Source organism: Eublepharis macularius, chromosome 11 (genome assembly GCF_028583425.1).
Source record: "Eublepharis macularius isolate TG4126 chromosome 11, MPM_Emac_v1.0, whole genome shotgun sequence".
In the NCBI taxonomy this organism is placed as follows: Eukaryota; Metazoa; Chordata; class Lepidosauria; order Squamata; family Eublepharidae; genus Eublepharis; species Eublepharis macularius.
In genome coordinates, this window is record NC_072800.1 from 73,820,161 (window position 1) to 73,834,857 (window position 14,697).

At 40.2% G+C, this 14,697-nt stretch overlaps 1 long non-coding RNA gene across 1 annotated transcript; it reads left to right on the top strand.

The window, feature by feature from the left end:
• The first annotated feature begins 67 nt into the window (after window positions 1-67).
• LOC129337292 (uncharacterized) lies at window positions 68-14,349 on the top strand. The gene is made up of 4 exons (XR_008597808.1): window positions 68-148; window positions 722-944; window positions 1,624-1,719; window positions 14,091-14,349. It is a non-coding gene; the product is annotated as an uncharacterized LOC129337292 (long non-coding RNA).
• The last annotated feature ends 348 nt before the right edge of the window (window positions 14,350-14,697 follow it).

The following is a 14,697-nucleotide window of genomic DNA, read 5'->3' on the forward strand; positions in this document are numbered from 1 at the left end:
CGCTGCTCCCTCAGCGCCTCCGGAAGCGCATTCCTCCCAGTTGCCGTCAGCCTGGGCGGAGCGTGAGCGGCGCGGAGTTGGGCCCTGGGGCGGCTGAGCAAGGCCGCTTTTGCTTCCCTTAAGCGCGAAGGTGGCGGCGAGCAAATAGGTATTCTTTGTCAGGCCCCCGCAAGTTCCTGTGAGGGACCAGTTCGCAACTGGAAAGCAGCGCCCTTCTTTCCTATGCGGCTGGTAACCGAGGCACGCTCTTATTTCCTCGCTTTCCCGAATTAAACTTGGAGGGACGCTTTCATCCTAGGAAGATTACCTTCCAAGCTGTAGGATTTGAATCCAGTGGCACCTTAGAGAGCAACAAGGTTTTCAGGGTATGAATTTTCGAGAGTCAAAGGCGGGGGTGGGTGGGGGATAGAAGTTTGGGGAAAATTTGAAGTGTATGTAATATTTTATTATCGATTCTAAACTTGTTTTACTACTTCAGATACCTGAAGGGAGCTCTGATTCTCAAAAGTTTATACCCTGAAAAATCTTTGCCTCTAAAGTGCTACTGGACTCAAAACTGCAGACCAGTGCAGTTTACCCACCTAAAACTTTTCAACAGTATAAGAATTAGGGTTACCCATCCTTAGTTTTTCTTTCTGACGCATAGACAAGATACAACAAACAGGCTTCTCTCTGCTCATTTTGCTCATGTTCACTCACCGACTGAATCATCCATTTACAGGCAAAACCAAGATGGAACAGAAGAATCACCTACTCACACAATGGAAACTGGCAGGAAGAAGAACCAGGTCCAAAGTACCATGTAGAAATTTAATAGGAAGCCTCTACTGGGCATACAGGCGCCTATAGATTTAGGTGGGTAGCTGTGTTGTCTTTGGTAGAACAGGATCTGAGGACCCTGAAAATCTTGTTGTTCTCTAAGGTGCTGCTGGACTCAAATCTAGGTAACTATAGTTATTTGATTTCTCATAGCTTACTAGTTAGTTTCCCCATTAAATCTAGTTTTAACTTCTAATTGCCACTTATCTCTTCCCCATTCCATCACAAGAAATTTAAGATGGCCATAAATTTTGAAGCAGTGGGGATAGAAATTTAGAGAAAATTCAGAATTTCAAATCAAGACTCCCTCAAATTTCAACGATAGCATGGTACTATGCTATCAGGTTCAGACTATCACTCCACGAATCTTAATGCTCTACCATCTTTACTGCAACTAGTAACAGCTGGCTCCTAGTTGGAAACTTGGCTTTCCAAACTGGCTTAGCCCAATTGATTCAAAGTTTGCTATATTAAACCTAAGCTTAAATCCTACAGATACTCTGAAAAAATCTTTGTTAAATGTATGAACTGATTATTTAAAAAAGATTGGGCTATGCTAAAATTCAAAGCTGACTGGAAATGCACCCTTATTTACTTTCATTTATCCTATCAGAAAATGTTTGAATTGGCTAAATATTTGTTTTATTTAACAATTCCAAAATATCAATACCCTTTCATGTTACCTAGATGCAATGTGTTACCTTCTGCCAAGATGAAAGGCCATTTTAGTAGAATACCCCCTGAGAAATGTTATTGTACTTATTGCAAGGATCAAGTTGACTCAATTGCCCATATCCTTTTTAGCTGCTCCTCTTATAAGTCACTTCACAACCATTACTCCCTGGACTGAATGTCTACAGAACATTTCTGAACAACAGAAACTAAAAATTTTACTATCAGGTAAGATAAGAAAGTGTACATGTGATCTAGCCATATTTATCTATGCAGTAATAAATTACTTATAAAATTCTTCATTGTATGGCCTGTAGGCTGTTAAGAGTGAGAACATTGAAGTTTACCGTATTGAACATTGAACTTCATCATTATTTAAATTTTAGTATATGATGATTGCACTGCCTGTTGTGGGCAAGATTAGTTATATTTAAACAAATACATGATTTAAGACCCCCGCCCAAATCTACTAATTTTTTGACCAAAAGAATTGAAAAAGGGCCCTCAAGGGGACCCCCCCCCCCCTTTTTAATTTTTTTCCTATTTTTTTCTGGGTTTTCACATTTATCTCTGTCAAACACCCTTCCCCACAACTGTTGTATTTATTTATTTTCACTTTTCTCCAGTGGGGACCCTTCTTTATTTTATTACTCACTTTAAATTGCCAGTCATCTCTAGTGTTGCCTGTTGGTTGGAATTTCATTCTCCTAAACAAGTGTCTTGCCTAGAAAGCCATAAGTTGGCTGCAACTTGTCAGAATCAGGATCAGGCCCCAAAGGCATTTCTGTAAGATAGTCTTTTAAAAAAGTGTCACATTCATTGTGGGGCAAGGAAACAGTAGGATTATAACTATCTGTACAATTACCTCCTTCGTTCAGAACAAAAACAGCTGCCTCCTATCAAAGAAGAAAGGGACATTGCTTGTGTCGCAGATATACTGGGTCAATAGATTATTTAAAAACAATAGATTATTTAAAAACACTGAAATATCTGTGGAATCTGGAATCTGTGTGAAATATCTGTGAATATCTGAAATTCTAAGGGTAGCTTGGCTGTCTTTCTCATCCTACTAAATGGCAAAGTGGTTTTTGCCATGTATCAAGTGTGGTCAGAAAAAGTTGTGGTTTTGTCTTTGGGCTCTAGAGACTGCTTCATAGAAGAAAGTTAAATGTGTTATAATAACAATAAACCTGCAGAACAGTAATAGCTGCAACAAATGATTTCCAGGGATTTATTAATTGCACAATACTTTAGACTAGAACATTCTGACTTAATTTGTTTCTGAAAAAGTCCAGAAAGGGGTCCCATGGAAACACCAAAGATTTACTATGGAACTTTATCAATTTTTTTTAAAAAAATTAAGAATGACCTACAATTCTCAGATCACCAGCATATTTTTTATGTTCTTTATTTTTTAATTTACATTATTGATAGTCTGCCTTTCTCATCAAGACTCAAGGTGGGCTACACAGCGTAATTCAATAAGATCAACTGCTGGAACAGTCGATGAACAGCAAAATAGGATATTGATTGCAGAATTTTGAAAAAAAAGCAAAAATCTAATAAAGAGCTGAAACAAAGCATAAGCATGACATATTAAGCAATAAGGAAACAACCAAATAGTTGTTTCCTTATTGCTTAATAGTAATAGTACGCAGTAGCATAGTCTACAGTCTGTATCACTTTAGAAAAGCATCTATTTCCTTACAGCACGGCCTAGATTACATGAGTAAAAAAGCCCTATTGAATACTTCAGTTTTGCATAATTTGCAAAAAGCCAGAAGAGTGAGAGCTTTCCTGACCTCTTCAGGTAGGTCATTTCCATAATGCCATTCCATTTCACATTATTTATTTTACCTTACAAATGCTCAGGTCAGTCAGAACATTTTTTAAATATAAATCCTATCATTTTGTGCACACAGCTATCCTGTGAAATAGCTAGGCTGAAATAGTGGGTTCCCAAGCCACTTAGTAAAACAAGCTCAATGACTGAATGCTATCCTTTAGAGGGCAGGACAAAGAAGAAGATCAAGGTGCTGCAACCTTCCTTCTTCAAGCAGCTAGCAGGGAAAGCGCCGCTTCTCAGTGTGAATGTGCAATAGAATGAAAAATAAATTGTCCTCTAAAACATACTGGTGGCTGGGCTTAAGAGAGGGCTTAAGCCTACTATCCAGTTTTAATGAGAAGACTCAGTCTTAAACAAAAGCAAGTAAGACCGTGCATTTGGTGTGTGCACAACCCTACTAACATGGCCATAGGGAGGCAGGGCTTCTAGGTCAAATGAGCTCATACTTTTGGACCTGACCTTCAAAGTCTGCCTGGCAGAATGATGTGCAGTGATGTTCTAAGTAAAGCTATTGAGTTTTCTATTATTTCCACCCAAATTCAGAGAATTTCTCACTGTCATTGAGAAGGAAGGTCTCCAACAGAGTGAAAATGTAACAATTCTAGTATTTGGAAAAATGCAGCCTAAAGGCTTATTGTCAAGTGCCTTTTGGCATTGCTTCAGCAAGGTTCAAATCCAATGGCTCCTTAATGACCAACACATTTTTCAAGGTATAATCTTTTGAACGTCTTGGCTCCCTTTTTCAGGAAGCTTGGCATTGTTGAGGCCCTGTGCAATTTTGTGCTGCTTCCCAAACTAGCCATCATTAATAGGTTTGAAAAAGAGGATAGAACCCAATCATAGTTATACTACTTAATGTGGAAAGTCTAGGGAGGCTGCAGGGATTTGAAGACCAATGTTGGAATTTATAATAATGTTACTATTGCTATGCAGAAACAGTCATTTTTCAAAAAAGTGTCATATACTGATCGAGCCTTTATGATGAAAACATTGTTTTTAAAAACTCTGTTGCCAAGATGCTTGAGTGAATGAATGTTGTGAATCTGATTTACAATTGTTCTTCCCAGCTGTTAAATTTTTGAAATATTGTAGTAAAAAGGGTATTTCAGAATAAGCAGTACTGAGCAAATGCTACAGATATTAGGAAAAACAGACAGAGAATTTGATCTTGATGGTGATAGTCTTTCAATCCATTCTGAAGCACCAGGTAACATTTGGTCAGTGATGTTATGGCAGCAGAAATATTCTGCATTTACTTAGGCATGGTGATTTCGTGTCTTTGGTATTTTATATGTGCCAATGCCAAACCTTCTTTTCTACTTTCAGGAAAGGAATGAAAACACACACTTTTGAAAAATAAGTTAATAAAAGCTCTCATCACCAAATCAATAGCAAACCTTGGTTAAAATCTCAGAAATAACTACTTATTAATACCAAATGATCCTACACTTAACACAAAGAGAGAGCCTAACTCTCAGGGATAACTAATGTGACTTTCATTTTCCAGTCCACCCTTGTATGTGTTGATATGTTGCATGTGTTGATGAAGTGTTGGCAAGGTGATTATGTCATGAAGAAATAGCAGACCTGGATTTAAAGCAAAAATCTGGGTGATATGATTTCATTTTGTGTTTACTAAAGCACAGCATTGCTGGGTATAGAAATCAATTGCACAGTTTTTCCTGTCAGTGTTGTGGAAGAAGGCTGAATGTGAATGAAATGCATTTAAAATGCTCAGAAACCATGTTGACAAAATTTTATAGACAATTTCTCACACCTTTTACGCCAGTCCCACAGAATACTACTAGATCCATGATGCTGAGTATTTAGGGCTGGTAGTTTTTCGTTTCTTCCTTCTGTTCATTTCTGTGTTTTTTGAAAGCCCACAACATTTTCCTTGCTAACAGTGACCATTATAAAGCAGGTAGAAACTGAATGATGCTAAGAAAGTTCGCTATACATCCATATCAATAATTACACAGCCAGTGTTACAAAACATATAAAGGAAGGAGACTTGCTATTGAAGTTAAAAAAGAAAATAGGCAAAATGTATTTTTCAATAGAGTGGGAAGCAGAGGAAGTCTATTTTTGTTATCCTCACTATGGATTAGAGTTATCACCACATTCTTAATACTCCTAAATAGGGTTTCCAGTTTTCACTAGGACAGTCTGGTATTTTCTTGGAGTGTTTGGGAAAATGGGATCAAAACACTGGACACCTGGCGATCTGTGAGGGAAAGAGGCACCGCAGCGGCCTGGGCCAGGCCTTGTTCTGCTGTTCTGTTCCTCAGTGAGTCTGGCCCAGACAAGGAAAAGAGAGAGAGAGAGGCGCCACTGTGTCCCGGGCCGAGCCTCTCTCTGCCGCTGTGCCCCTCATTGAGGCCAGCCCAGGCCTGGGACCAAGCAAGGGAAAGAGAGGCATGGCTGTGGCCTGGGCCAGGCCTTGTTCTGCTGCTCCACCCCTCAGTGAAGTTGGCCCTGCAAACGCTGCCCTGGTAGCTGGGGGTGGTGGATGATGTTGCTTCCAGAAGGTACACCATCATGCCAGGCTCAGGAGCGCGTGCATGAGGACCGCTGTCTTACAGGGCCACTGGGGGCCAGGAGCAAGCAGAGTCAAATGCCTGCTATTCTGCCAGTGCCTCAGGGCCACTTGGCTTGGATCCTTCAGAGGCAATATTGATCAGCAACAGCTCACCAGTTGCCTCTTCCCACTTCTCCATCAGTAATGAAGAACAAACAACAAGCTTACATCTTCAAGCAGTGGAACTAGCCCCGAACACTTCCTTTTTAAGATAAGAAACATGTTTTTGAAGCCATTGCTTTATACATATTGAGAATTTGCCCTTTGATGGATTTATGAAAATTCAGCTCTGATAACACTACAATGCTTCCATCATTCTAATCATTAAATACATGTATTTATACATCTTTTTCTCATCTGCCTCATTTTTTTAAAATAAGGCTTTATTACCATATAAGATATTCCAGCAGAGCTGCTGATGCTAAAGGGAAAGATGATTGTGTTAGCTTTCCAGTGATTCACAGTCATCTTCTCTGGCGTCTTCTTTAAAAGTCTTGCGAAATTTTCCTATCAGCCTAAATACTCTGAGTTCATTAGTTCATCAGTGCTTTTTGTAATTAAGGTCTGATTAAGAATGAAAAAAATTCACCTTTTGCCCTTTCATCTCACTTCTCTCATTACCCTTGTATCACCTGGCAAGGCCCACAGGACTTCTCATTGACTACTAGAGATCTGCTGGATGGGACAGATTAAGAGGCATTCTGTTAAGCAGAGCTTCTGTCTGAAACATTGAAGAGCTACAATTAGATGTATGTATAACCTCGCTCCCTGACATTTTGTGGTTGGTGCTGCCTCCTATGGCAGCCATTTTGTTTTTGCACCTGCCATCCTGTATCAGGATTCCAAAGTTGCCCACAGACTCCAAAAGGCTGGGGATCCCAATCACAGGGAGTATGTAATGGGGAGTCTTAGTGGTGGTCGCATTCAGATAAACTTTTGTCAGGCTCCAAAAAAGGCAATAGGAAGCACGGCCTCCTTTTGGATGAGCACCAAACACTCTAGTCTAACCAGAATCATGACCATATGGGATGTGGCAATGGAACTCAGTGAAAAATGAAATCTGAACTCTTCTCAGATGCTACATTTCTGAACAAATTCAGGATCACACATTTTCATTCTACATAACTCATTTCTTTGTCTGTTCAAAGGCCTTTTTACCTAACGCAGCACTGAATGTTCCAGATTTGTTTTTAAGGTCTGCGGAGTGATCACTTCTGGTGGTGTATATAGATGGTTTTATCACCAAGCCCAAGGCCACTGTAGGATCCAAACGATGTATCTTTATTTTATGTAGCCCAATGACTGTATGGCTAGAATGCTGCTCTGTGAGGTGCGGCTTCTAGTTTTGCTTTTCCTCTTGCTTTGAAGCTGACTTGATCGTTGCTGGCCAAAATGAAGCATCCAAAGGGTACTTTTTATCTCTTCCAGGGCTACCTGTCCCCTGGTGGGGGTGGGAGATCCTCCACTCCCAGCCTCTGCCCCCCTGCTGTCACTAATCTGGACAGTGGGGGGGAAAGGCTCTGAGGACGGGCCCAGTGGGGGCATTGACACAGGTGTGATGAAATCAATTCCAGAATTCCCCACAGGTGTGATGAAGTCACTTCTGGAAGTGACATCATCATGCCTGCCAGGAGCATGTGTGCTCAAGAAGATCGCACAGGTAAGTGCCAGGTCTCCCCACCCCCACCAGAAGGTTAATGGGACTTGGAAACCCTATGTGGAACTCATTCTCTTGCCTCCACCCTGGTTTTCTATCTCTCTGCTTATTTCCCCCAGTGAGGTACTGCAAAACTGATAGGAATACTCTATGTAAATATGCAGCTATATCTTCCATTGTCCTGGTGTTTCTGTGCCCTCTGTTTTGCAAAAGGCTACTTCACCACTGTCCCAGGGGACAGTGAGGTTTGCAAAAAGGGTATTTTGTTTTTATTACTTCCTTTTTGTCTTTCTATTGAGATATAGCTCTCGTTTTTTAAAATGTAGTGTTTTCAATATCTGCTTCAGTTATTGGGGAAAAAATGTATCTATCCCTCCCTTCTACCAAACATAGTCCACAAAGCAGCTTATGAAATCCACAAGTAGCCTCACTAATAAAAAGAGGAGCAGAAATTGAAAATGAAAAATGAAAAATCAATGAAAATAATTAACTCCAAAGTCAGTTACACAGACCCATGCAGGCCAAGAAGTAAACCAGCCAATCAGTGTGATAAAAACTTTGATAATGGATACAAAAACACTACTAGTCACCAAAAGCTTGCTTATGATCTTATTTTTAGATATTTGGAGACCTTTTATATAAGTCTATGTATGGATTTGCCAACGTTGTTGTTTTTGTTTTGCTTTGCATGAATATATAAGAATCATTTGTTGTTCCATTAAAAAAAGCTTGGGTGAAAATGGCAATTTTTGCCTGACACCTAGAAGATAAATTGCACCAGGCAAACATACCTATGGCATGTAATTGGAATGCAACCACAGTAAAGCTTCTTGATTAATCGTCAAATAATGCCCAGTAAGGATCTCAGCTGGCAAGCAAGTTCATGTGGGAGAACCCTTTCCAGTCTTCTTGGATACTCTAGCCTCAGCCTCAAACAACCTAGTTCAATGTTTGGGCTCATTTCAGAAACATAAATCTACACACAACTAACAATCTTTGGCAAAAAGAGTTTGGCAGCAATAATAATGCCAAGTATGGTATAGAATGTAATAACTTTCTCAGAAGATTCTTTATAGTTTGGTGTAGTGGTTAAGAGCGTGGGACTCTAATTTGGAGAGCCGGGTTTGATTCCCCACTCCTCCACTTGAAGCCAGCTGGGTGACCTTGGGCTAGTTACAGCTCTTCCAGAGCTCTCTCAGCCCCACCCACCTCACAGGGTGTTTTGTTGTGGGAATAATAATGACATACTTTGTAAACCGCTCTGAGTGGTCATTAAGTTGTCCTGAAAGGCGGTATATAAATCTGTTGTTGTTGTTGTTAAATGCCTTTGCATGGATGCAGATGCACTGTTAGTATCTTTGGTGAAGCATGCCATGCTCAGTATAGCACTAAGCCCACGCATGGTACTCAGCATGTGCTTGTAAGTACAAATATTTTGCATGTCTGATTCAAGATGTTTTAGGAAGTGTTTTATGATATCACTTTTTATAAAGATGAGTAAGCATTACCAGGTTCTTAGTCAGGCAGTGCCAGACTATTTGCACTTAGTAATTCATCTGTTCATAAAGTAGGATTAATCAGAAATACCTCTGAGATATTGCTCCTCCTTATCATGTTTTTTGTATAAACATACTATCTGTTTCCACCAAGATGTTACGTCCTCTACAAGGGAGAGGGAGCAAAGGGAATATCTGGAAACATTCCTGATAATATGAATTGTAGGCTAGCTTGCTGCTATTCATACTATTTTTTTAAAAAACTTCTTATTTAAAGATATGTAAAATCTTGTTGAAAACCTTGTTGGAGTAACATAGCTTGCTTGCAGTGCTTTACACAGATTTCAAGAAGGGAAGCGCCTTTGATTAAGTAGTAATAGAAATCATGTACAGAGACATTGAGAAACTAGGTAGTTTGTGCTAGAATGTGAATGTTAAGGCTTCCAGTTTCTCCAGGCGATAAGAAGTGCCAGGCACGGTAGATACAGAGTCCATTATATTGTGAGAAGAGTATTTTTGAAAAATCTGTTTGTTTATTCTTGTTGAGAAAAAGGAAGCAGGCAAGCACCAAGACAGTATCTTTAGAGCAGAATATGTTTTCCTCCCCCCCACCCCAAGGCAAACCGCTAGCCTTGGCATCTGTGGGGTGTGGCTGTAGAGAGAATGGAAAACCATGAAAAACTATTCTGTTTCCTTCGAAGATTCAGTTCCTCGTGGGTTCCCAAAAGAAGTAAACAATCCTGAAAACTTAATTTACAAGAGATTATAAAAACAGAACACATAGCAAAAACAAAATAATAAGACAAAAAAAAAACATTCTCAAAGATTATAGAATTTCTTTGCCAAGTTCCAATTAACAACATAAATCTTAATACCTTTATATGTTTCTAATTCCAGGTGGATCAAAATGTTTGTAAGACTTGGTGGCAGAGAGAGATTGTGGTAAAAGAGCTCATTTAAACCATAAAATAATCACCAAGGATATTGGGATGGAATGGATCCAGTCAGTCTCTCCACTGGTGAAAACGGACAAGGGTTCTTCTTTGGCCTGGATTGAGCCCGATCCTGGCCGATTTGGGCAGGAGTGCTCCCAGGGGTGGGCGTGGGCCATGTGATGATGTCACTTCCCAGAAGTGACATCATCGTGCAGGCCCGGGACTGTGCACGCTCTTCATGCATGTATGACAGACAACAAGCAAGGTAGGTGCTGGGTCCCCCACCTCCTGTCGGGGGGACGGGGACCTGGCAACCCTAGTCTCCCTACAGCTGCATCTTCCAGCAAGCATGGCCCCACGTGCTTCATAAACTACACTAAACTATGATTCAGCAGTTAAATGCATCTTTAATAAGCTCTTTCTCCTGGTAAATATAGGGTTGACCTCTTTGTGGTGGGTACCAGGTCATAAACAGCAGTATGAATTCCAGGACTTCTGATCTATGGAAGTTTCCTTTGTTGGCTAGAAGATTCCTTTTTTTTTTAAACAAAAGATACAAACTGCAGTGTCATTAACACTTCATCTGAAATGAAAAATGTGGGCTGAAGAGCATTTGACAAGGCCAATTTTACCTTCATGCTTGCTTCCCCCCCTCCAATTTCCATTTAAGCAGGTGGGGTGTTTCACAAGTATTTGTAGCTAGCTGCCACATTCATTGATGTGCAGTAAAGTATCTCCTAGGTATCAGTGCTATTAATAAAGCCCCTTAAGCTAAACAAAATATTAATGTAATTTCTCATTTCCTTGTCTGGTGATAGTAACATATGGCCGCTGATTAAACTTTCATTTTTAGGCCAGCATTGTTCTTCGAAGCAGCTGTCTTTAGGGTCCCTTACTGTCCAGGTAGTTTTTCAGCCAATAAGAGAGAGGGGGAGAGAGAGCATTCTGTTTGCCCCTGCTTCTGTGCTATCTATTAGGAAAGAACAGAGAGTTCTTTTGAAAAACTTAAATGAGATTGGCAATTGATTTCTACTAAAAACCCTTTTCACACCCAGCAGTCAGGGGGTTTCAATACGGTTGCCAACCTCTAGGTGGGGCCTGGAGTTCTCCCAAAGTTACAACTGATCTCCAGTTTGAAACCAGGTAGAAACAGCTGAGGGTATTTTTTTAGTTCTCCAGATTGTGAAATATATACAGGGACCACAAAACCATACCATCTCTTCCTCTTTTAAAGGTGAGAAAACGTTTGCTGTAGACTGAACATGATGGACACGTTGCAGGATTCCGTGGAAGATTCCTTACTCTGAAATAAATCCCAATGTATGCTTCACTTGTGTCAGCAACCCACACCCCCTCCCCTTCTTACTATTACATATAAGTCAGGAATTGGATAAATCTGCTATTTTAGGAGAGTTGTGGGAATGGTATTTGATTAAAGTTTTGGGGGTTGGACTAGATGACCCTAGATGTCCCTTCCAACCCTATGATTCCAGACGACAGAAATCAGTTCTCCCAAAGGAAATGGCAGCTTCATAGGTTGAACTCTGTGGCATCACATCACAGCTGAGCTCCCTCTCCCCCCAAAACTCTGCCCTCCCCAGACTCAGCCATACACTCACACCCCGTCCAGGAATTCCTCCAAAAATATCCTGGAGCTTATCAAGCCTAAGTTTTAGTAATAATCAGTCTGGTCATAGTCATATTTACTCTGAAGTAAATCCCAATGTATTAAATAGGGCACATTCCCAAGTAAAAGTACACAGGCCTTGAAGTTGCCCTATACTGGGCCAGCCCAGCATTGTTTATTCTGAACTAGAATTGCCAGGCATGTGGTGGAACCCCTGGGAGACTTTCAGGGCAGGATATGGGGAAAGGGACATCGCAGATGCATCATTTCTGGCTAAAATGCAGAAATGATACCACAGGTTCTGTAAGAGTTCCCTAATCTCTATGGTAAAAACTATAGAGATTGGCAAAATCTTAGAGCATTGGTACCATCACTTCTGGGTTTTAGCTGGAAGTGACATCGACAATGACATCTTCCCTCCCATTTTCCCTTACTGCTCATTTGAACACCAGCAGTTAATGGGAGTGCTTCAGTTGGGGGTTAGATTGCCCTCTGCGCCATGCGTGGAGGGCAATCTAAACTCCCCTCTGTCTGGAGATCAGGGGACGGGGCCACCAGCCATGTGACCATTTTCAAGAGGGCAACCCACTGAGTTTCACCACCTCTTTTCCCAGAAAAAAAGCCCTGAGTATAAGGTCTGATTTTCTTACTGGAGCAAGTAGTATTGTGGTGGAAATGGACCTTGCAGCAGTCTAGTAGAAAAGTTGACCACTAAGCCCAGCCACAATTTGTGGATGCCTGTTCATAACACTATAGTGTAGACTGGAAAAACAAATAGTGCCAATCTTCATTAAAGCAATTTAGTAAGCAGGCTTCTAGTTATTACATTCCATGCTTTCTATGTTTCTGTTCCAGAGCTCTGTGTTGCATTTGTCCTAATATGTAATATATCAGATCTCTTAAAGTAAACTTTGCTGCTTCAGATTGAGTCACTTTCAAGGGTAGATTTTGCCTGTTGTTCAGCAGCGTCTGGAAAAGATCATAAGCTATTTACACAAGATCATTCTTAGAATTTAAGGCAGCACATTTCCCCCTTTTATGTAACCCACTCTTAGTTGTAAAGTACTGACACAGCGCTTCCATGTATTTTTAAATTGAAGGAAACTCTGTAAGTTCTTCTATAAACACCATTTCCTTTGACTGAAGACGAGGAATGTCCTGCAAATACCCTCCTTTTGTGAAGTGATTTCATAACACAAGAGATGTCCTGCTTAAGTATGACTAGGCACAGTAATGACAGCTTTATTCCTGCTATGTGTACCTTAAACATCAAAGCAAGATGCATCTGATAAGAAAGGTTATCTGCTAAGAGAAGCATCTGGTTTAAGTGGAATTAGCCTTCTTGGTTGAGTGGACTGCAGATGTTGAAAGACTGTAGGTAGGACTGATTCACAACCACTAGTTTTTTGGCTCTCATTGTACTATATAAGCAATCACATGGTATATGCAGTAAATAAAAAGGCATCATAAACAACTGACTATATCTTGGGAATAGTCTGTACTTCTGAGAGTGTCACTTTCGGTTTGTGGGGGTGAGGAGGTAAGAGAGTAAAACCACATCTGATATTTCCTCATCTTTATTTTTAGCCATCTACAATATACCTGACAGGTAGCAGTGTGTTGGTTGGAGCATCTGATTAGGGCTAGGGAGATATGAGTTCAAATCCTCTTGAAGCTCTTAAACCTGGGCAAGTCACTATTTCTCAGTCTAACTTACCTCATAGAACTGTTATGAGTAAATAAATCAGCAAATACTTCTGGTCACTGGTAGTTCAAGCTTTCTGCCCATTGTTCTGATTAATTGTGGTGGTGGAGAGTGCCCTAAAGTCATAGGTGGCTTATGGCGACCCTGGTGGGGTTTTCATGGCAAGAGACTAACAGAGGCCATTGCCTGCCTCTGCAACCCTAGTCTTTGTGGAAGGTCTCCCATCCAATTGCTAACTAAGGCTGACCCTGCTTAGCTTCTGAAATCTGATGAGATCAGGTTCACCTGGGCTATCCAGGTCAGGGCTCTGAATAATTATGTGTGCTTATTAATAAAGTATACATATTTAAAGGGGTGGACACGTTTATTTAAAAAGGGGTGTATGTTTTATCTCTTTTGTAAACTGCAACTGCCTTTGTTACAGTTTAGTAAAAAGTATGTCCAACAGCATCTTCTGAAAATCTTGCCCTTCCTGCTGAAATCAGAAATAGATGTTTCAGCTCTGGGTTCTGTTTTATCCATATGTTATCTCTTTAATGTAAGCTGGAACTCTACTTACCTTGTTCCTATTTTTTTCAATGTTTCATGTAATAGGAGAGAAATTTCAAGAGCAGAAAGCAGAAGTGCTGAGGATAATGCACAATCTATATTTCAAATAAATAAAATTGAATAAGTTTTAACTTTATCCACCATGCCAATGTCGTATCACTGCTGTTTTAAGACACCTCCCAGGTTACCTATTATGTTTTCAGGTCCTGTTCTTACAACCCTGGCAAGAACCTGGAACCTTTATCTACAGGATCATCTTTGCCAATATCAACCTGTGTGATAATTTAGAACTTGGCAGAGCTTCTTCTCAACTGCTTCCTCTTTCTCTTACATCCAGCACAACTCAAACTTGGCTATGCTCGACTCGGGCTCTAGTCCTCTAGAATGGCTGTCTTGAAGAGGTAATGATGACTCTCCCACGCTGGTTTAGTTCTGGAAATTTTGTAAAACTGTCCTGATTAAAAAGACTTTTCTTGTGTTTCATGTGTCACTGTGTAATTTTTGTGGGAGTTGTTTATAACCCTCCCCCCAGTTATTATTTTATACTTTAAAAATATTTACATAGTGGTGGTGAAAACTAATGTTTATAAGCTGCCTTGAGCTGCTGTTGACAGCTAGAATGGTGGGCTACAAGAATTTTCATAAATAAATAGATACTGGCTTTACAGTTCAGAATTGTTTCTCATTTTCTTTAAAACTATTATTCTAAATCAGAAATGCATACTTTTACACTTATCAGCTATGTAGACAGAGAATAAAAAGAATAGATTGAAGGCATGTTTCTGCAACTTTAGCTCATGTCATGCATTG